At 38.0% G+C, this 22975-nt stretch overlaps 1 protein-coding gene across 4 annotated transcripts in view; it reads left to right on the forward strand.

The window, feature by feature from the left end:
• SMOC2 (SPARC related modular calcium binding 2) overlaps positions 1 to 22975 on the forward strand; it is a 138136-nt gene that overhangs the window by 9567 nt on the left and 105594 nt on the right. The gene's annotated exons all lie outside the window — the stretch shown is intronic.

Genomic DNA, 22975 nt, shown 5'->3' on the forward strand with positions numbered 1-22975 from the left:
TCTTGACATAAATGACTAAATAGTTTTAATGCATGTTCTTTGTTATAGCATGGGGTACAGTCTTGTCTACGATCCTGAGTATATATAGGGAGGAATTAGACTGACCTTATTCAGTCCAGATTCCAACATGTTAATCACAACACACACACACACACACACACACACACACACACACACGAGAGGGAGAAGGAGAGAAGGATGGAGGAGGGGGCTAACAATCAGAAGGGCATTATTAGCAGTACTAGCAAACATTACGGTTTCTTGAGAATAACAAATAGTCATATTTTATTTGTTTGCAATCAGTGTCATTTGAGAATTCTATGTCTGTGGATGTGATGAACACCAGATGGTGTCTAGCTGATGTTTTGCAGCTTGCCATGGCAACTCATCATCATTTTTCAACTGGTATGATGATAAATTGATTGAGAGTTCAGATAATCTGGAATGATCTTTGTGAAGTTGTGAGGCCTGTTAAGATCAGGTTACCAACTCAGTTCTCTAACTTGGCCAGGGTAAACAGAGCATTGTACTTAATCCTGCTAATTTCCCAATCTTTAAATCACTTAAATCACTTCCTTAAATTTATGTTACTAGATTTGAAATAGCATGCACAGGGAGATAATTGGAAATTTGGAATATTGTTCACTTTCTGAGCCATTGGACTGGGACTACCACAATGTCACCAGGATGACCATCTATCTCCATGTGTAGTTGCTTGGCCCTAAGATTGCTGCACCTTTTATGTTCAGTGATGTGAGATAAGCTTTGTTACAGTTAGTAAACCTATTTTGGAATAAACATAAAGCTCTGTGTAGAATGATAGAATCAGAATTTGAAAGGGGCCATTTAGATCATCAAGTCCAACATCCCCTCAGTGCAGAAATCCAATTTAAAACATTCTAGATAAGCTACTTAACCTCTCCCCAAAGTCTCCACGTCTGACTATACTGTATTCGGCCAAGGAGAATTTGCTTTATGGAATGTTTCTAGGTTCCACTATCAAGCTATTATTAGGTATTTTTCTAACATTTAGTCAGAATTTGTAGAACAGCCCTTCTAGCTTGATGTCTTGAAGTTAGGTTAACTTCAGCTTCCACAGATTATCAGCCAACATTGTATACATTGGCTGAAAAGTATGAAAGGTGAAAGTTCAAGATATTTTCAGCATGAAGTTGGGTTGATGACTTTGGGCCTTTACTCTCTGTCAGCCCAACTCATTTGATAGGGTTGTTATTGTTGTGAGGAAAATTGAAGGAGTATTAGGTATGTTCACCACTTTGAGGTATTTATAAAAAATAATAAAGGCAGAATATAAAGAATAAATGTATAAAGAAGTCAGAGAAAGCTAGTAAGGACATACAAGGCTGTCTTATATCTTTAGTAAGAGGTTTGCTCCACCGAATGGGCTAGTTTACTGTAGAGGTTAAGGCACCAGGCTAGAAACCAGGACACTATAAATTCTAGTTCTTTATTACATAACTTCAAGTTTTATTAGTTTATCAAACTATAAAATACAAAGAAAAATGAAAATTATGGGAAACAGAATGAAACCAGGACACCATGAATTGGGCATGGCTAGTCTAGTGAAGAGATGGATCAGGCGTGACATGATAGCAGTGTTCCAATATTTGAGGGGCTGCCACAGAGAGGATGGGGGTCAAGCTATTTTCCAAAACACCTAAAGGCCAGTCAAGGAATAATGGATAGAAATTGAACAAGGAGCGATTCAACCTGGGAATAAGGAGAAATTTTCTGACAGTGAGAGCGATCAACGAATGGAACAGGTTGCCTTCAGAAGTTGTGGGAGCTTCAGCACTGGAAGATTTCAAGCCATCTATCAGAAATGGTGTAGGGTCTGCTTGGGAAGGGGGTTGGACTAGATGACTTGCAGTGTCCCTTCCAACTCTGTTAATCTGTTAATTACTTCTGAAAATTTTGCCAAGAAAACCGCAGGAACTGACCAAGGTAATTGCCAGGAGTAAGGCAGAAAAATAAATAAATTGTTCCACCTTGTTCAGTGCTTTTCTCCAGGGTTTTAAACAAGTTTATTTTCTAACCCAACTTGGACATGAAAAGAATAGGACCAAATGCCTTCTGCATGCAGATAATTCAGTCTTTTTATGATGGCTCTTTGATGTATCATTAAAGAGAAATGAGGAGGTTTATATTGAGGAAAAGTGATAACCAGAGGGAAGTAAAAAAGTGTGAAAAGTGAAAAGAAAGAGACTCAAAGTGTCTGAAAGTCTTTCTTATTATCTTACCTATCAGTAAGGATCTTATGCATACAAACAAGCTTCACTCTCCCAAAGCTTTCTTTGGTTTAAATGGCTGTGTATTTGAGAAAAAGCTGTGTATTGTGCTCTTTAAATCCCACACTAGACAGGTTTCAGATTAATTACACCTTGATTTTTGCTTCACATGGCTGTGTCCCTCAAAGAAGGAAAAAGGACCAAATCTTTTAGTTTGCTTTACTTTATTGTCACTGCACATGGTACAATGAAGTCAAATACTCTCTTCGGTGTACGTTATAACTATAAAAATAAAAACACTAACATAAATCCTTTACATTCTGCATAACTGAAATTGAAAACCTGATATTGCTCTATACTATAGGCTTCAATATGGTTACTGCCCTGGGATAGAAGCTGTTTTTCAGCCTATTTCTCCTTGTTTTTATTATCCTGTACCATCTGCCAGATGGTAATAGTTAAAAAAAAAGGGTCCCCAGGATGAGATGGATCTTTAAGAATATTTTGAACTGTCTTAAGGCAGTGGGAGCTATAAGCTCTTCCAAAGAGGGGAGAGGGCAACCAATGATCCTCTGGGCAATGATGTTGACCCTCTGGAGTGCTGTGCAATTGGCAAACCATACACAGATGCAGTAAGTTAAAATACTCTCTATGGTGTAGTGGTAGAAGGCCATCAGCAGTTTTTCATTCAGTTGTTGTTTCCCGAGTAGTCTCAGGTAGAATAATGTCTGCTGGGTCCCTTTGACCAGTGCTGCAATGTGAGTGCCCAAGGTCAGATCTTGTTTTATTGTTTAATCCAAATCTATTGTTTTGTAGTTGAATAAATATGATAAATCAGAAATGATATAACACGGATCCTAGTTTCTCATATGTAGCACTGCCTTATTCCTTTAGTAATAGGAGATGGCAAGTGTTTGATTTGGGGTTGCTTTGAAGGGGCAAATGTTATCATTCTAATATGTGGTTGTTGATGTTTCTGTGCCATGGGGCATAATTGCTTTTTTTTTTTTTTGCTTAAAGTCTAAAGATTTCAGGCTGCTCTGCCAATATTCTGATGGTTTGGATAAGTGAACAATTTGCATTTGGCAATGGATATTTTCAACACTAATTCTCCAAATTCAGTTTGCAAGTTTTATTTTATTTTATTTTTTTTGTTTCCTGTAATATCAATTGGCAACTGTAGTTTTTGGGAAAATATTGTTTGGCAGCCAATAGAATGAAAGATTTTTTTTTTTTTTACAAAAACCAATTCTGCCAGATGTTGAATATTTTGGGCAACATTTTACTTTTGTTTCATTTTGTTTTTGCCCAGCACTTACCTTATGTGATTTTAATACCCTGGATGGTTTCCACATTGGTTTAGATGGGCCACTATAGTTGAACAAAGAAAACCAAAAGACAATCAAAACCTTTCAATTTTAGGGACACACTTGGATGGCGCCTAGAAACCCAAACATTTGGAGAAGTTACTTTAATTTAATTCAAACCAAGACCATAAATAAAACCCTGTGTGGCTCAGATCTTAGCAGCAGCCTTGTTAGAAAAAAATGGGCACTGGTGCAACCAAGAGCACTAACCTTGAAAATCAAAAATCCCTGGCTTTTTACTAAATCAAATTTCCAAGATACGCTGCTTACTTTGAAAAGAATATAAAGGAATACAGCAAACCTTTCCATGATAACCAATGGAAAATAAATTGTATCCAGCATTCTGTGTACCCTTATTATCGGGGGCAAGGGAATGATAATTGGATTTGTATCTCATCTTTTCATAAAAAATCGCCAGTTATTATGCAATAAAATGCAAATAAAATAAAATTTCATGCCTAAAACATGAAAAATGATTAATTTAAAAACGTAAGTATCCATGAGATTACAACATACATTAACTACAAGTAACCTTGAAAGCCAAATATCTGTCTGGAATCAATATCTATCTATCTATCTATCTATCTATCTATCTATCTATCTATCTATCTATCTATCTATCTATCTATCTATCTACCTACCTACCTACCTACCTACCTACCTATTTGTCTGCAGTTGAAAGAATTGTAGAAAAGGTATTGAACCTCTTTCTCTGACATGAAGTTCTGGAGCTTTGGAGCAGTCATGAGGGAGCCCTACTACAGTGGCCCCAGGGAACAACTCCGTGGAGAGAGGAGACTTTTCTGAAGACCAGAGAGGGCGTGGTTTCACATGCTGCCTGCATCCTGTGGATGGTGCTTGCTTGTTGGACTGGTTCAGTCCATAGACCGGGGGTTGGGGACCCCTACTCTATTACATGTGCCTCTGCATTGTGCAAAAGAATGAAGGGCCTCTCTTATAAAAGAACACATTATTTCAAATATCCAAAGGGCATTATAGAAACTACTCCGAACTTTACAGAATCAGTTTTACTGTAAGGTTAATTGCATCAAGCCACAAATGTTGGGAGGCAAGGAATGGAAGATGTAGTGCATGCACTGTGAAGTTTTCCCTATCATCCCTTAAACTACTATGTCGCCCTCATGCCCAGTAACAGAATAGTGAAGAGTGGCTGCATATTATCAATGTAAGTATGATTTGATGATGATGTTCATCCATCATATTCAAAGAGGACATTGACATCTAATAGGTTGTGGACTGTCCACGATGTATCCGCAGGTGCCTGGTGAGGACTATACGGGCATGAAATGTTCTGCCACATGTTGGGCAGACATATGTGGGCACCACTGTTGCAGCATTTGCAGCTCTGGCTTTGCGGAGTGCTCACTTCTCTTGTGCTGTGGTTGTTCTTCTGTCCTCAGATGTCTGGCAGCCTTGGTGGATCAGCGTGCGCCACGTCGATCGATCTTGTGCCAGGGCTTCCCAGGAGGTGGTGTCAATCTCCAGGGACTTGAAGGAGGCTTTCAACATGTCTTTGTATCACTTCCCGTGTGATCGTTTTCCTTGAGACAGCTCACCATAGAGGAGCTGTTGGGGATGCAATGGTCTGGCATCCTTGCAACATGACCTGCCCAGCATGTCTGGGCTTTCATCAGCAGGGTGTGAACTGATGGCAGGCCTTCCCTGGAGAGAACTTCTGTGTCTGGCACCTTGTCCTGCCACCGGACCTCAGTATTCCATGGAAGCAGGTCATGTGGAAGTGGTTCAATTGCCTAGCATGCCTCCTGTATAGTCCACTGGCATACATCAGGATAGTTCACACTACTGCTTGGTAGACTTTGAGCTTTGTAGCAAGGCTTATTCCACGGTTGTCTGATTTAGAGTGGATTTAAAACCTCATAGTTATGATAAAAATCACCTGGTTTCATGAACTACAGCATTACTTTGGTTTATTTGAATCATCTGCTTTTGGCCACTTTAGAAACCAAGGCATACAAGAACCATGTTTTGCAGGTTTCCCTTCTCTTTGGTTGTCATAATTGTGCCAATTCATGGAGGCAAGACAAGTATATTTTAAAATAGTTGGGAAATATCTTTGTTGTAGGGGAAAACTCCCCTGAAACAACATCTGAAGAACGAACAAGTTTGCATTCACTTCTCTGACATTTTTGGTCATCATAGAGCGGTTATGGACATTAATACACACAAATGCACACTTAGATAGACCTAGAAAGTGAAAACAAAAGAAATCTTGTTCATGTACTACCGGTAGTCCTTGACTTATGACCATAAATGTGCCTAGAATCATGGTTGTAAATCGTGCCAATTACTAAGTGGGCCATCATGTGACCAACCCAATTTTACAATATTTTTGCTGCAGGTGTTAAGCAAAGACTGTGGTTGTTAAGCTTGTAATTGTTAGGCATGTGGGAAAATTGGGAAATAATTTCCATGAAATAGAGTCCCACTCACCATGATGGAGAAACCAAGGGATCTGAGGTTTGTCTGTTAATCTGCTGATTGGGTGGGTGAACAACTTGAGGTCAATTAGCTTAGTGCCTTTATAGTTTAATGCTCATTTCACGGAATGAATGTCAAATGATGCGCATTGATGTCCTAAGTGACACAATCTTATATTCAAAGCATATTTTGAAGCCATTTCAGAAAGTAGCATATCACTTAGAACATTGAGTCAAACCATTCCGTCAATATTTATGACTCCCATCATTTAGTATACAGTAGGAGTGCTTTGTTCAGCAATTTTTAGTGTTATCAGGGCTAGCCATCATTTTGATAATATTACATTATCAGATGTTAAGGAAGCTTTAATATTCCACAGGCTAGGGAGTACTGCAAATTAAAAAAATAAAAGGAAATGTTCTTTGACATAAGGAATACCAACAAAGCTCAGATTAATTTATGATGCCATCATTGAATCTTTTTGGAGTTTAATAAATATGGAGTTTAATAAATATGGAGTTTAATTGCAGGAGAGTCTAGAATTACCTTCTATTTATTTTACTTCTTTGAGGGAACTGTGTGTGTGTGTCCCTTTTCCTTTTTTTTTTTGTACTTGAGAATGGGAACAATATTGCATTAGATTCCTCAAACCCTGGAGTTTCTTCGTACATTGCCACAATCATGATAAGGGAATATTTTGAGTAGCTGCCTGTACCGAAAGCATGCTGATTAGAGATCACAGCAAATGAGCTCTTGTATTTGCTACAGGGGGCCTTTCACTGTCTTTTTAAACATTTCTCAGTTTAAATTAGAAAGAAGAACCTGACATGTATCAATAATACAGTGAATATTAAATTAAAGAAATCTAGAAGAATCCTTTGCAAGAAAGAGGGATCATTTTCTTAATGCTGAAATTAAAAACAGACCATTGCATTATACCATCCCCCTAACCTTGAACTCAGAATCCCAGAATTGGCCACCAGAATTGGCCATGCTGATTAGTTATCCTAGAAATTATAATTGTAGCCCATCTGGAGGCCACCAAGTTGAAGAAACATGCTTTATAATTCTGCCGCATAAGGATTAAGTGTATTTATCTTTTGGAAGTGGTGAGAGTGTAACAAAAATGCTGTTCAGAAATGGAATCCACATTTTTGGGAGAAGAGAGACTGAAAGGTTTTCAGAATCTAGCCATGACTGATACATTTGCTTCATTTGAACTTGTACAATGTTTTAAACATGCCTTGATGATGTAGTGTTCCACAAAAAAGGCAGTCCTGTGTAATTAAGCTACAGTTTTGCGATTTAAAGAAAAACACAAAACCTGTAGTAATTGTATATGAAAGCTGGCAATACGTCAAAGATAAATATACATCCGTGCCAAAATGCTAGAAATAATTTTGAATAATAGGAAAATAATAATGCTATGACCCACTCCTAGTTTATCTCGCCCAACGTCAGTGGTCTTTAAAGTGGACAATATTAAAAACTGGTTGAAACTTAAAATGAAAAGCTAGATTAATGTAGGATTCAACACTGAGAACCGTAAATTGCATATTCTTTTTTGAGTGTTTTGATAATCATAGGTTTGAGAAATATGTGCCCTTTCATAACTGTAATTGTAATTTTTAGGCATTTTTCATACAGACACGTTTTTCCTGTTATTGTACATGTAAATCTGCCACTATAAGTCATCAAGCATTTTTACAATGACGATCTCACTTTTTTTTTCTAAAAAAAAAAGTAAAATTGCCAGATAGCAACTCTTACTCGATTGAAATCCCTGTGCCCCAACACTCAGCAGCTGAGATTGTATTCCCTTTCACCACTTGGAATCTTGCCTGCACTATCAAACATATGATTGTGGTATTCTACATACTAGATAAAGACTCCCACCCATGCATGCCATTCACATGGATAAATTGTGTTCTTTGGCCTGACTTTTGAGGTTGTTGAGGACATACTCTGCATTATTATTTATGCATCATTAGGGCTGCACAATGCAGGTTGGTTGACTTCTGGATTAAAGCCTGAATGTCTCCTCCCAAGTAACTGCCTTATTTGACTGTAAAAAATTAATGACTTATCAATACATTTCTCTCTCTCTCTCTCATCTCCCTCTCTCCCTCCCCCTCTTTCCCTGGGTGTGTGTTTGTATGACTCAAAATTGCTGTAACATTAATTATGGTCTCAGTACATTTTTTATCATTATATTCTGCATTATTTGCATTCTTTGTGATTGAATTCGAAGTTCTCAAATATCAGCAATACCTTTCAAGACAGTATTTGCAAGTCCTATTGGGCGTGGCCATATGAGGAAAGAAGTCAGCATTTGAAAGGACCTGCAGGACTTAATATATTAAGATTGACCTCTGTGATGTTGCTTGAATGAGCCACGGGAGGGAGCTCAAGAACAATGTGATTTTGTTTTTATCAGTAGGGGGCTGAAAACACTTGCATCCCATCCTTAAGTCACCCACTTGGTAAACTTGGTAAACACAAAAGTTTGAATTCAAGTGCAATGATTTAAGAATATGAAATATAGACAGGAAAAGTTAAAGTCAATCACATGTGTAGCATGTTTCTTTTTCAGTTGTTCAGTGTTACAAAATACATAAAGAGGAAGCCCAGGAGAGAGATGATAGCAAACTTTCCAATAGCTGAAGGGCTGCCATGGGGTAGAGGGCACTGATTTATTCTCCATAGCACCTGAGGGCAGGACAAGAAGCAATGGGTGGAAACTTGTTCTGACCCCCCTTCCTCCTCCTTCACCCACACAGAACACGCTCCGAAACAATACAAATGAACAAGGTTTATTTCACAGACAGACAGAACATTCCGTGGCAGTAAACCACCACGACAAAGCTCACAACGACAAGACACGAAAGCAGCTATCCAGCTTGCTACGTTTTCCAGACCAAAACTTCTTGCAGGAGTTCTTTGTTGACTGCTGCAAAGGGCGAATGCACAGTCAACCCTTTTATAGCCTAAAGTGGAGTCTCCTGATCAACAGATAAGAGCCCTTACCGCCGATAATTACGCCCTCGCTCCTTGCGTCTATGGGCGCGGTGATAACGGGCGTCCAGGAACTCCCTGTTAATCTCTGACTCACTGTCTCGTGACTCCTCCCCACTGCTCCAAGGCATGGCATCAGGAGCCCCCCTCCTCTGGCTCTCACCGCTGCTCCATGCCTCAGGCGCCTCCTGGTGGCTGACCAGACTCTCCGATCCCTGCTCAGAGTCGGAACCCTGTCCAGGGTCCTCCACACCCTCCTGAGCCGACTCACCCTCACTCTCGGAGTCTGGTGGCAGCAGCAACGGCTCCTGCTGGGCCACAACAGAAACTCATGAGAGGGACAACCAATCTGGACCTAAGGAGAAATTTCTTGACAGTGAGAATGATTAATCAGTGGAAACAGAATTGGCTCCCAGAATTGTGGGTGCTCCATTGCTGGAGGTTTTCAGGAAAAGATTGGGCAGCCATTTGTCTGCGATGGTATAAGAACTTGGCCATAGGGTTGGATTAGAAGACTTCCAAGGATCCTTCCAGGGTCCTATGATTCTATGAAATTCTACTATGTAAAGTTTGATGGAAGATTCCCAGAAATATCTGGATAGGTAATACTTCACAGATGTTAATAAAAGGTGAAGGTAAAGGTTCCCCTTGCGCATATGTGCTAGTCATTCCCAACTCTGGGGGGGGTGCTTATCTCCGTTTTAAGGCCGAAGAACCAGCGCTGCCTGAAGACATTTCCATGGTCATGTGGCTGCATGAGTAAATGCCAAAGGAGCACGGAACGTTGTTACCTTCCCACTAAAGGTGGTTCCTATTTTTCTACTTGCATTTTTACAGGCTTTCAAATGGCTAAATTGGCAGAAGCTGGGACAAGTAACGGGAGCTCACTCTGTTACGCAGCGCTAGGGATTCAAACCGCTGAACTGCCGACCTTTCTGATTGACAAGCTCAGTATCTTAGCCACTGAGCCACCACATCCCTCATTTATAACCACAGAGGAGTCCTGTATACAGTACATTGTTTGCACATAATATTCATGTGGTTAACTAGCTCATAGGAATGCAGTGAGCAGAAGTGGTTCTGGTTTTGAATTCGGGTTAGGAGAGAACCACATTTAGTTAGGACCTTGGAAGAGAGGACCAGGCTAAGCCTGATGGTGGGGTCAAACACATCATTAGTTTGTATAGATAGCCAGAAATAAACTTGCAGTACTTGTGAACTTTATTCTGGTTCCTGACTTCTTGCATCTGAAAGGTCTGTGTAGAGAGATATTTCTTCAGCTATTAAGAATTATTTTAATTAAGCTTTTAAATGATTTTGGGCAGGCAAGATCAATCTATCTTACTTCACATAGCTTGGTGGCTTCAGATGAGAAATGGACAATATATGTTGCAATATATGGTACTCCATGAACGATACACATGCAGTCCAGTGCAAGGGGGAAGATAAGAGACATGGTAGTGAAATGATGCAAAAGCAATTGAAATTTGAACTTGAAGATTAGTAGGCAAGTGATAAATGAAACACAGAGGTCAAGAAAGACAAGAAACAGCTAAAACCCAGAAGAAAGAGGACTATTAGGCAAAAATCTAAGTAGACTCTATTTCAGACTATCCATGTTGTACTGCATTTATATATGCCTTCTTTTCATATCAGCCAGGTAGTAAAAACTTTCCTATAAATGTTTTAAAATAGCAAAATAATCCAAACCTACTCTCATTACAGTTGCAATTCCAAACCCACCTATCCAGCAATAATCCCCATTTATTTGAATTCAATTTACTCCTGAATAGATATTGTTGGAAAGTAGTTATTAGAAAGTTGACCTAATGCCATTTAGCAAGGAAGGGTCAATTAGGACAGATAAGGAAGGAAAGAGAAGGAATGGTTATACTTGTAGCACCAGATCTAACATGTACCAATTAGAAAGCGACAAACCAAGCTATTCTTTATTAGGAAACTTATACTTGAAAATTCTAGAATTAAACAGGTACCAATTGGCTGTTTATTCATGACTACAAAAAGGATGACATCCCTTGCCAGAGGACTAAGCTGCACTTAATATTTGTGCTAATAAAGTTTTGAAATCTGATTTACAAAAGCTGGTGTTTGACTTGAGCAAGGTATGAAGCACAGGGAATAAATTTCTTCTTCCAACTTGTATAAATGACAGCAATGTAATAATAATAATAATAATAATAATAATAATAATAATAATAATAATAATCCACAAAGTGACATCGACAGGTTGTACCTGCAAGAAAAATAGGGGGCAGGGGGCTATTGCAAATCCATCAAACTGTAGAAGAAGAAAAATGAAGTTTGAGTGATTATGTGAACCAAAGTACAGAAAAATTGCTGCAGGCTGTAAAAATGGAGAACAGCATAAAAACAACAGAACCAAAGGCAGAATATAAGGAAAAACAGCTGGATGACAGATTAAATAGATGGAAAACCAAAGCTTTGCATGGACAACACTTGAAAAACATTGAAGGAAAATGTGATGACAACTTGACATGGACATGGCTTAAGATGGGAACTATCAAGAAAGAAACAAAAGGTTTGATACTTGGTGCTCAAGAACAAGCACTACAAACTAATGCCATGAAAGCGAAGATACAAAAATCCACTGACAACCCAAACTGCTGACTTTGCAATAACAAAAACTGTTATGTCGAAACTGTTTCACATTTAATATGTGAATACAGCAAAATTGCACAAACTGATTACAAAGCTAGACATGACCGAGTTGCTAAATTAATCCACTGGTCATTATGTAAAAAATATGATTAATAATAATAATAATAATAATAATAATAATAATAATAATAATAATAAGAATAAGAATAATAATAATAATTTCTTAGCCGCACCCTCTCCCGAAGGACTCGGGGCGGCGTACAATAAAAACATAAAAATACAAGTATGGACAAACATACATATAATATAGACGTATACAAAGACATATACAAAGAGGTGGTGGACAAATGGATGGAAACAATTAAAATCACAATATTAAAAATCCCCTAAATAAATTAAATAAATTACAAAAATAAAAAACCCCGTCAGGAGCAATATGTTCAGATTATGGTTGAGCCAGGCCAGCTACTTGGAATAGGTGGGTCTTGAGCTTTACACGGAAGGAGCGGAGGTCAGAGGTAGTCCTAATATCCGGAGGGAGGTCATTCCACAGGGCTGGGCCCGCCACAGAGAAGGCTCTACTCCTAGGCGCCGCCCCTCGGCACTGTCTGGTGGACGGCACCTGGAGGAGTCCCTCTCTGTGCGAGCGAATTTGTCGCAGGGATGTATGGGGCAGGATACGATCCCGTAAGTAACTAGGTCCTGAGCCATGGAGCACTTTAAAGATCGTTATCAAAACCTTGAAACGCACCCGATAGACCACAGGAAGCCAGTGCAGCTCGGGCAGGAAAGGTGTCACATGGGAGTACCTGGAACTCCCCATAATTACCCGCGCGGCCGCATTCTGGACCGACTGTAGCCTCCGGGTGCATTTCAAGGGAAGCCCCATGTAGAGAGTGTTACAGTAGTCCAAGCGAGACGTCACCAGTGCATGAGTGACTGTGCGCAAGGCGTCCCGGTCCAGTAGGGGGCGCAATTGGCGCACCAGGCGAACCTGGTGGAACGCCCCCCTTGCTACGGCTGTCACATGGTCATCCATGGACAGCCGGGCATCCAGGAGGACGCCCAAATTGCGTGCCCGCTCCACGGGGGCAAGTTGAACGCCCCCGATGGCCAAAGATGGCATTAATTGGCATTAATTAATTTACTACTATCCAGAAAGTCATGGGAACATAAAGTGGAAAACGTTATCGAAAATGAGAAGGTGAAGATCTTGTGAGACTTTCGAATACAAATGGATCGTCATTTGGAGCATAACAAGCCAGATATCACGGTTGTAGAGGGCCAAAGTTTATTGATATCGCTGTTCCTGGCATTTTCAGAGTTGAAGAAAAAGAACTAGAAAAAATAATAAAATATTGCGACCTGACCATCGAAACTACACGGCTATGGATGAAGCATGTAACAGTGATACCCATTGTCATCGGGGCACTTGGCACCATGTCCAAGAATTTTATAAGATACATCAACAAATTGCAGCTTCCTGCAATAACACCAGCGGAACTGCAAAAAACTGCGCTACTCCGAACATCTTATACTTTAAGAAGGCACTTGGTTGATACCTAGGATGCTGGCATCAAACCATATCAACCATTAGCACCGATCAATGGTATTTGTGATGCATTTTTGAATGTTCAGTTGGCTGAGTTTCATGTTTAATGAATAAAGTATATAATAATAATAATAATAATAATAATAATAATAATAATAATAATAATAATAATGATGATGATGATGATGATGATGATGATGATACCACCACCACCAACAGCAAATGTCACCTCTGTAATTAGAAAGGTGAGACAGTCGACCACTTGATCAATGGGTGCAGCAAAATTTCACAAACTGACTACCTACAATGCCATGACTGCGTTGCTAAGATCATTCACTGGAAATTGTGCCAAAAGTTTGGATTTGAGTACAGCAAAAACCGCATCAGGTTGAGAAGGTTTTAGAGAATGAGAAAGGCAAGATCTTGTGGGACTTCAGAATCCAGACTGACAGGCACTTGGCCTACAACACATAACCTGACATAACAATAATTATAAAGAAAAAAGTATGGTTCATTGACATTGCAATACCTGGTGATGCACGAATTGAAGATAAACAGCAAGAAAAAAATCACAAAATACCAGGACTTGCAAATTGAGGTTGAGCAACTGTGGAAATCATGTGTTGTCTCAATTATAATTGGAGCCCTTGGAGCAATACCTAAAGGGCTACCTCGCTATTTGAAAATTCTAAATTTACCTAACTTGAACATTCTGACTCTACAAAAAACCGCCCAACTTGGAACAACTTATATCCTCCGACGTTACCTTAACAGTTCCTAGGTCCTTGGTTAGGACTCGAGCTGTTGAGCTACCAACCAGCCCCAAAGGCTGTGAATCTCACCAAAGATTAGCATAATAATAATAATAATAATAATAATAATAATAATAATAATAATAATAATAATAATAATAATAATAATAATAATAATAATAAAATAAAAATAAAAATAATAAACAATAATAAACAATAATAAACAATAATAAACAATAATAAACAATAATAATGTACTTGGTTGATACCTAGGACGCTGGCAGCAAACCGTATCAACCATTAGCATCAATCAATGGTATTTGTAATGCATTTTTGAATGTTCAGTTGGCTGAGTTTCATGTTTAATGAATAAAGTATATAATAATAATAATAATAATAATAATAATAATAATAATAATAATAATAATAATAATAATAATAATAATAATAATAATAATAATAATAATAATAATAATAATAATAATATACACAGAAATATGAAATCACAGCTGCTAGTTCTTTAGTTGATGTTACCCCTCATATGCATTAAGCTCTTCCCAAGAACCTAAAATGTCGTAATGTATCAGCAAAGTATAAGTGTGTATCCAACCAGTGTGACCTTTTGCAATTGACAGATGGAAATTTTCCCATTGTGCAGATTTTCTAAGTGCAATGCAAAATTTGGGGGGGGGGGGGGATGACATCCAGTGCTCCAATAACCACAGAGAACAACACAGCCAGTTTATGCCATAATCTTTCAACTTCAATTTTCAGACCTTGATATATATTGCCACATCAATTATCCATACTTTCTTCATAACAACCACAGTTATTAAAAATGTGTTGTGGCTGGTTTTTCCAATAATTTTTTGGAAAAAGACAGGCAACCCGAAACCTGTGCAATCCCCAAATCCCAGTAGATCCTGTAATCAAAATGTGGTTAATAAACCGACAAATCACATGGCATTAACTTTTCCATCTTTCTCAACACCCCCCCCCCGCCAAAAAAAAAAACCAATCAGAAAAGACAATCTTTTAAAGTCTGCCCCAACTCAAAAAAAGAGCAAGATATCCAAGACCTTTAAATATTTTTAAATGGTGGGTTCAATAAGGAAATTTTTGTCTTAACCAAAAAACAAAAAGGAAGAGTTGAAGTGTTACTGAAAAGAAAGCTCTCTCATTTTTTGACATTAACCTCAGTTTTGTTCTAGCACTATTTTCAGACTGATGTATGCATAATGCACTTTAGGAATCAAGGTGTGGGGTTTTTTAAGGGGAAAATACTGAGCTGGATCATTTAAACATACTGTATATGGGACACATAGCACAATTCCAATCAATAACTTCTAGGTATGTCTAACTCTGGCTCAGTGTTTTTTCCCTCATGATAACTTTGTTTGTTCGCATGTTAATATTTTTAAAACTAAATAAAATTTGGAAAAGTTGGATAAATGAGTAGATTTATTGAGGTACCCCTGGATAATTGTCAGTTTTATATTGTCATTTAAAAAAAAAGGTTAAGATAACCATAGAGAGATTTCTCTCTTTCTTTCTACACACAGAAAAACATTTCTGGAGAAGCTTTTGTGGAATATGAATGTTAAAACATTAGTGTTTATGAAACATATTTTTATTTTAAACTATTGAATTTTTAAGAAACAGAATCTAACACCAGAGAAGTTCCTTGAGATATCTAACCAGAGCTTTCTTGATCCTACCCTTAATACTTCCGTCTGTCCTGTAAGTGATCAGGATATAACAAACAAGATTTCTGTACAATATTAGTCCCTGTATCTAACCTTATAAATGAATAATATGTGACATTAAATACAAACATTAATGATTCCAGGTTGTTTAGAATTGCTGAAAACAGGACAGAAAGTTAATGAACGGGAAAAACATGATGGCAAGTAAGATATGATAACAAGAAAACAATAACAATGATAGGATAGGATTTAAAAAATGCTTCTGCCAAAAAAATAAAGGCCAGTTTTGTGTTGTGGTTAAGCTAGAATCCAGGAGACTCTGAGTTCTAGTCCTGCCTTAGTCATGAAAGCCAACTGGGTGACTTTGGGCCAATGACTCTCTCTCACTCCATCTGACCTTACAGGGTTGTTGTTATGGGAAAAATGGGAGGAAGAAATATTAGGTATGATTGCCACCTTGAGTTGTATATGGAAATGAAATAGGATTAAAAAAACTGTTTAAAAGCTGCAGAGTCTCTTTCAGTACAAAGCAAGGAAATCTTTCTACTTTTGAATAGGTAGATGGGATTAAAATATGGGTAGGATAGCTAAATACAAAGGGAAACCTGGCTTTTATTGGTTGCAGAGTTGAGGAAAAATTGCTTGGAATTCTTTCTTCCACATATTTATTAAAAGCTTCAGTGCTCCTTTTACCAATTTATGTAAAAAATTTATAGTACACAAGTGTTTGCTATGTACATTTAATAGCTGTCTATCATATAAAATCATCAAACAAAACCTTTCGGGACATGATGGGTAAAACTAACTTAGTGTTAGATGGAGAACTGGGCCCATAAACAATGGCGATTTGGATTTCATACATTCTATCCTTTTTTTTTTTTTTTGCAGGAACAGTCATATTTTTTAAAAGCTGCTCCTTGCCTCTAGTGATTTTTTCCTGAACAGGGAAAACCTTTAATGATAGGGAAAATAAAAATAAAAAAGATTAAAAGTCTTTGTATACCCAGAAACAAAGAGGAAGAACTACCTTCTTTTCAATATAAGCTGTGACAAACTCATCATCTGCAGCCTCTTCATCTTCCTATCTTCAATAGTTTGGATCTCTGATTTCACACCTCACATCAACTGTCACATATCTACAGTAATAAAAAACAAATCCGACATATGTACTACAGATGGGGAAAAGGAAATGGAACATTTGGTATGTTCCCAAGCTGCTATACTTCCCAGCTGGTTATAATTGGTGATTCTCTTTTCAGATGCTTGTAATTTCTTGGAATTCATGCCTCATCCAAAGGTTTTCTCTTCATGTTGCATGTTTGTGGCACATTGGCATAGAAAGTAGTTTATTGTTCTACTGTTAGTACAGGAGTGGTACTTCCTCAGTATCAGTGGTTAAAATCTAGGAAATACACACTGCATTTATAACAGCTTGATTAGCAGTTCTACTGTTTTTCTAAGCAGATTGGAAAATGTTTTTGTAATGTTTAATGTAAAATATTAACTTGGCAATCCTACTTTTGAAGAGGTACCTTTCAAATCAAGTTGACTTTAATTTTGTTTCTGACTCAATTCAGTAAAAAAGCAATTCTACGTATTTTCTTTTACAAATTAATAGTTGGATTAAATATAGCTGCTCGTAGAAAACTCTTGGAGTCTTACACAAAAGCCTTCTTTGACAAAAGATTATTATACTCATTTTAATGATTTATTTAACAATCAATTTTTTTAGATTAGAAGAAATTATTTTAACTCTTATATAATTTGAATAATATTAGCCACAGTTCTTAATTAATGTCTGATAATCTCATTTGGATTTACTTTAGTATCAACTTAAACCTTCAAAACCATGTATGATATTTTAATATGCAGATCTAAACCATTGTTATTTTAGAAATTAACAGCACATTTTGTTTGTTTTTTGTTTCATTGTTTTTTCTTTCCCCCTTTTATTTTTTTGTCCATTCTTTGATTGTATTTCTAAAGTTAATACAATATTACAATAAAATATATGTTATACAATATAGAATAAATGTACAACACTATGTTGATAAAACATCATAAAACTGAATCATAATAACTTTTTATTAATGCTATTAATGTAGATTGATGTGGATGAAAGTTTGATTACTTGTTTTACTGACTTCATGAAATTCCTCAGGAGATTAAGAACATGAAAATTAATGCCACAAAATTAGAATACCATGTGTAACAATATTCCAATACGTAAACTAAATTAAATTAAATTAAATTAAATTAAATTAAAGTTCTTCTCTTGCCAAGGAGATGCTTAGCTCTTCCTTTCCTGAAAGTTGTGGGTTATTTTGTCATCAAGAGTTTGTTTTGAGGTCAGTTTGCTTAGTGATAAAAGCTCATATTAGTTCAGAATTGTATTTTGTTAGTCATAGTGGTCAACCAGATGCCTCTCGAGTGTCTTCAAACAGGGGAGAAAAATATATCCTTCTTCCACTATTGTTCCTCTGTGGCAGATAATTCATGAAGACTTCCTGTCTCTTCATTATTATGTTAATTTTTAACCCTTCTCTTTCTTTCTAGAGGTCTGAAGGAATCACTTTCCTGGAGATTCCGCATTTCCACCACTTTTATCCAATCCAGATGTTTTCCTATCTTTTTTCTCCTTGGGTTCCCCCAACATTCCGTATTTTTTGGACCATAAATGCACTTTCCCCAGCCAAAAATGTGGGTGGAAATGTCTGTGCGTCTTATACAGCAAATTTTACTGAAGCCCTGCCCACCCACCCACTGCCCCCCACCCTTCAGCCTTCACCTTTTGGCCTCTGCCTCCCAGCAATTTACTTCCTTACAGCATTCAGCAAACAGTCTGGTCAGCTTCAGGACAGCCTGATTTAGCATGAGCAGCTGATTGGCAGTTGGATCTGTCTCCTGTAATACCACTGATCAGCTGTTCAGGATGCGGGAATCGCTGCCACCCATTGGGTGTGCGCCACCCATAGCCTCTGCCACCTATTGGCACTTCTGCGCACCCCATTTTCAGCCTCCACACATCCCGTTTTTGGTCCATCCCTGGCAGCGGGGATAGATGTACTCCTCTCTTTTCTATATTCCTTGTATCACTTATATCATGAAGGATTTGCTTTTATATAATTTCATTATTGCCTTCTTCATTTTTCCAGCCTTGGAGAATGCGCCTCCTCTTATAACATTTGCTCAGTTTATTCCCAATTATCACAATTATGTTCTCATATCATGCTACAGCTTTGAATTGGGACATGACATAGTATTTTACTAAGGCTAATAAAAAAAAAGAAGTGAATATCTATGGATATTCTCAATCATCCAGTTGTTCCAAAGGTGCTGTTTCAAAAGGCAACTGGTCTTTCTTGGTTTTTTTCTTTGAAAATATTTCACTTCTCATCCAAGAAACTTCTTCAATTCTAACTTGTGATTCTCTACCACTTAGCTGGAACTGAAGAAGCTTCTTGGATGAAAAGTAAAACATTTTCAGAGAAAAAACCCCAGGAAAGTCCAGTTGCCTTTTAGATAAAGCACCCGTGTATCAGAGGTGAGTAGTACAAATAAAGGAGAATATTTGTAACTCAGGGTTGAAATGATGCTTTCTGAGCTTGCTTGTTTTCTTGCAAACACTTCATTACCCTAACTAGATAATGTCATCAGTGCTGGTAAGGAGTGCTGCTTGCTCTCAGTTTATATTCTGGTGTCTTGCCTGTCTGTGGGTGGGTTGGGTCTTAGAGATTCTTTGATTTGAATGTTTACTGATGGCTTTTTGGCAGTTTCTTGATTGGGGTATTGCTTACGTGATTGTTGGTCTGAAATTGACTTTGGAGTTAATCTATGCTGCTCTGAGTGCTGATTACTGGTGGAGAGGTGTTTTTTTCTCTTTTGGGCTGGTTTGCATAGTGTGTAGATGTTGTTAATGTCTATGTATCTATTGATGGATGATTTGTCAGAGTGCCAGGTGTCTAGGAATTTCCTGGCATTTTTGGACTTGGCCTGCTCTAGAATTGTCACATTTTTTTCAGTTTAAACTATGGTTAAATCTGTCTATATGTTGTGAAATTAAAGAATTTTCATCATGTCTTCTGACTGCCAGTTGGTGTTCATGAATGTGTACATAGTGATTGTTGCAGTTCTTATGTTGTGTGTTGTAGATGACTCCTGTTTTTTCTCTGGGGTTGCTGGGTCTTTTGGTTTGCTTAAGATGTTTTGAAGGGCTTTAGTTAACCTGTGTGCTATGCTGATTCCATGTGGACCCAGTAGTCTATTTCTGGGTTCCCGAGATACTCTTGATGTATGCAGGGGTAGTATTCACTCACTTTCCCCACCGGTTTGCAAATGTGAGCACGCATGTACACTGGTTCGGGTGAACTGGTCTGAACTAGCTGAATACAGCTTCTCTTGTGGGAGGTTGGGTTGTTGCTTTGGTAGTGGAGGACCTGGTTAGTATGGGAGGTAGTCATGGGTGGTAGTGATAGGCATTCATTAGCCAGAGGGGAAAAATTAAGGTGGGGAGAGGGCTACAATCAAGCTTGCAGTGTCAAGACAATAATACAATACAATAGTAGAGTTGGAAGGGACCTTGGAGGTCTTCTAGTCCAACCCCCTGCCTAGGCAGGAAACCCTATACCGTTTCAGACAAATAGCTATCCAACATCTTCTTAAAGACTTCCAGTGTTTTACACATGTGCTTTAAATTGTTAAATGTGCTTTAAATTCTTTATTGCAGTCACTGTAATATACATATATCATTAGTGCTTTTGTCTTAGATGTGACTTCTAGGAAAGCGAGTGTGGAGTATTTGCAATCTATACTTATTAGTTGGAACCTCTCAAAGTCTGAGTTTGGTGACTAAATAGCACAGGCCATTGAACTATTACCATATGGCAGAGATATCTAGAGACTGGCCATTAAGAAACAGGATACCTTAAGGAAATATTTTTAAGCTACTACTCAGCAATTGGAACATAGTGTTCTTAATTAGTCATGAGACACTTGACCTTGTTTTTGGTCCTCCGCTATGATTGCTTTGCATTTATTTTACTATACAGTGTAAGTTTCACTTCCATTTTTTTGTATGCATGCCATCTTTCAGATTTATATCTCACAAGACGCAAAGAACCTTGAGAATCTTTACAGAAAAATACATTGACTGTGATTTCATTGATAGGTTGTTCAGAATGTGGGCATCCCTAGTGTATTACTTAATGTTACATATGAAGAAGGCCACTATGGATTATTTAACATACTATGTTTAAAGAAATAATGGTTTAGGATGAGACATATCCTTGCCTCTAGTGATTGTATTTGAATCCTGAAATCAGCCTGTGCCAGAAGCAAATGCTTTAACATCATGACTTGCACAGAATTTTGAGCATTTTCTTTAAAAAATAGTTTGCAGAGTGTCACCTTAGCGTAGGTTACATTCTCTGCTAACTCTTGGGCTACAGTTTCTCACTTGATTGTAAATTGACTTTATTGTGCAGCTTCTAATGTGGGTGATATTTATTGTATTTTTGAGCGTTACAAACATCAGGACATGAAGATGAACTCCTGTCTTTATCTTCAGGTTTGTTTCCTTTTACCTTTCCCATTTTAACTTTAGTAGTTTAGGATGGTCATTCCCTCAGCCACAAGTCACGTTCCACCCCTCCTTGGAACGATTTGCCAATGCCTCAAGTGTAGGCATGACATTATTACCTGACTGTGCTATTATTATATTCATCGGGAAATATTAGAGATGATAGAAATTCACTGGACATGCCCAGCCTGTCATAATAATTTGTATATTTGAAACTCATCTTATATTTTCCTTATTTATGATACTTTTATTGTATATACCATGTTTCCCCAAAAATGAAACATTGTCTCATTTTCTTTTGACTCCTGAAATAAGCACTTGGCCTTATTTTTCGGGGAGGTCTTATTATTTTTGAGGTGCAGGAGGCGGCGAACGTGGTCACCTCATGGCTACTGCTGTGTGGCAATATTTTGGGGGAGGGCTTATTCTCGAGCGACGGCTTATTTTAGCACATGCACTCAAAAATCCAAATGGCCTTATTATACAGGGAGGTCTTATTTTCAGGGAAACAGGGTAATACTGAATATAAACTGACAGCAAACAGCACTCTTTACTAGCACTGATGAAGTTACCTAGTTTGGGTAATGAAACTTCTGCAAGAAAACAAACAAGTTCAGAGAGCACCAAGTTCCCATCGTTTCAACCCTGAGCTACAAATATTCTCCTGTATTGACACTTTTATATTCACTATAGACCACAATCTTTAAACTACACCTTTTTGCATAGCCCCATTGAAACACTTAATTAAGGAATGTAAGACTCATTAAATATAACTGATTTTCCTGCAGGGAGGCCCAAGATGCCATACTACTGCCAAAAGTGTCACTTCTTTTCAATTACCAAGCACTTTCAAATAAAAACACTGTCCTGAACATGACAGGCAGTTCACTAGCTTCTGGTTGGCAACTGTTTTAGCATAAACTGGGTGTGGCTAGGTGTCCTTTCTTTGCACTCACAGACAAATTTCACTGTCTATATGGCAACAGAACGAACCAAGGGATTATTTTACAAGTATGTGACATGCAGAGAATGGATTTATTCATTGTTCTTTCAGTTACTTGGTTGTGGGGGAGAGAATTCCAAATTAAAGCACTGTGACAGCAATTGCCTATCGCTGAACTAAAAAAAAAACTAAGCAGAGCAGTTCAATTACTATGGGAAAGCAGGAAATGCCAGGCCTTCTGGAAGAAGGCAGTGGCATTGGTATAATACTTTACTATTAAAGCAAGGAAAATGGGGATGCTGCAAGGGTCATAAGGGTGAAAAATGGTCATAAGTCACTTTTTTCAGTGCCGTTGTAACTTTGAACGGTCATTAACAAACTATTGTAAGTCAAGGACTACCTCTATTATAACCACATTTTTATCACACATTATTTAACTTCAATTACCCCTTTCCTCTTCCAAGGAACAAAGTCCTAGAGAGCCTATGAGAATTGGCCCTCCCTCTATGAACTTCCTCCCCTTCCCTCAGAAGCAGACAGGGAGGTTGTAGATGGGAAGAAGATCCACCGGCTGTCTCCAGAGTAACACTGAGCTTGTTGTTGTTGTTATTAGTTGCGAAGTCATGTCCGACCCATCGTCACCCCATGGACAATGTTCCTCCAGGCCTTCCTGTCTTCTTCCATCCCCTGTAGTCCATTTAAGCTCATGCCAA

This window comes from Natrix helvetica (genome assembly GCF_964273705.1).
Source record: "Natrix helvetica genome assembly, chromosome: 2".
NCBI classification, from domain to species: domain Eukaryota; kingdom Metazoa; phylum Chordata; class Lepidosauria; order Squamata; family Natricidae; genus Natrix; species Natrix helvetica.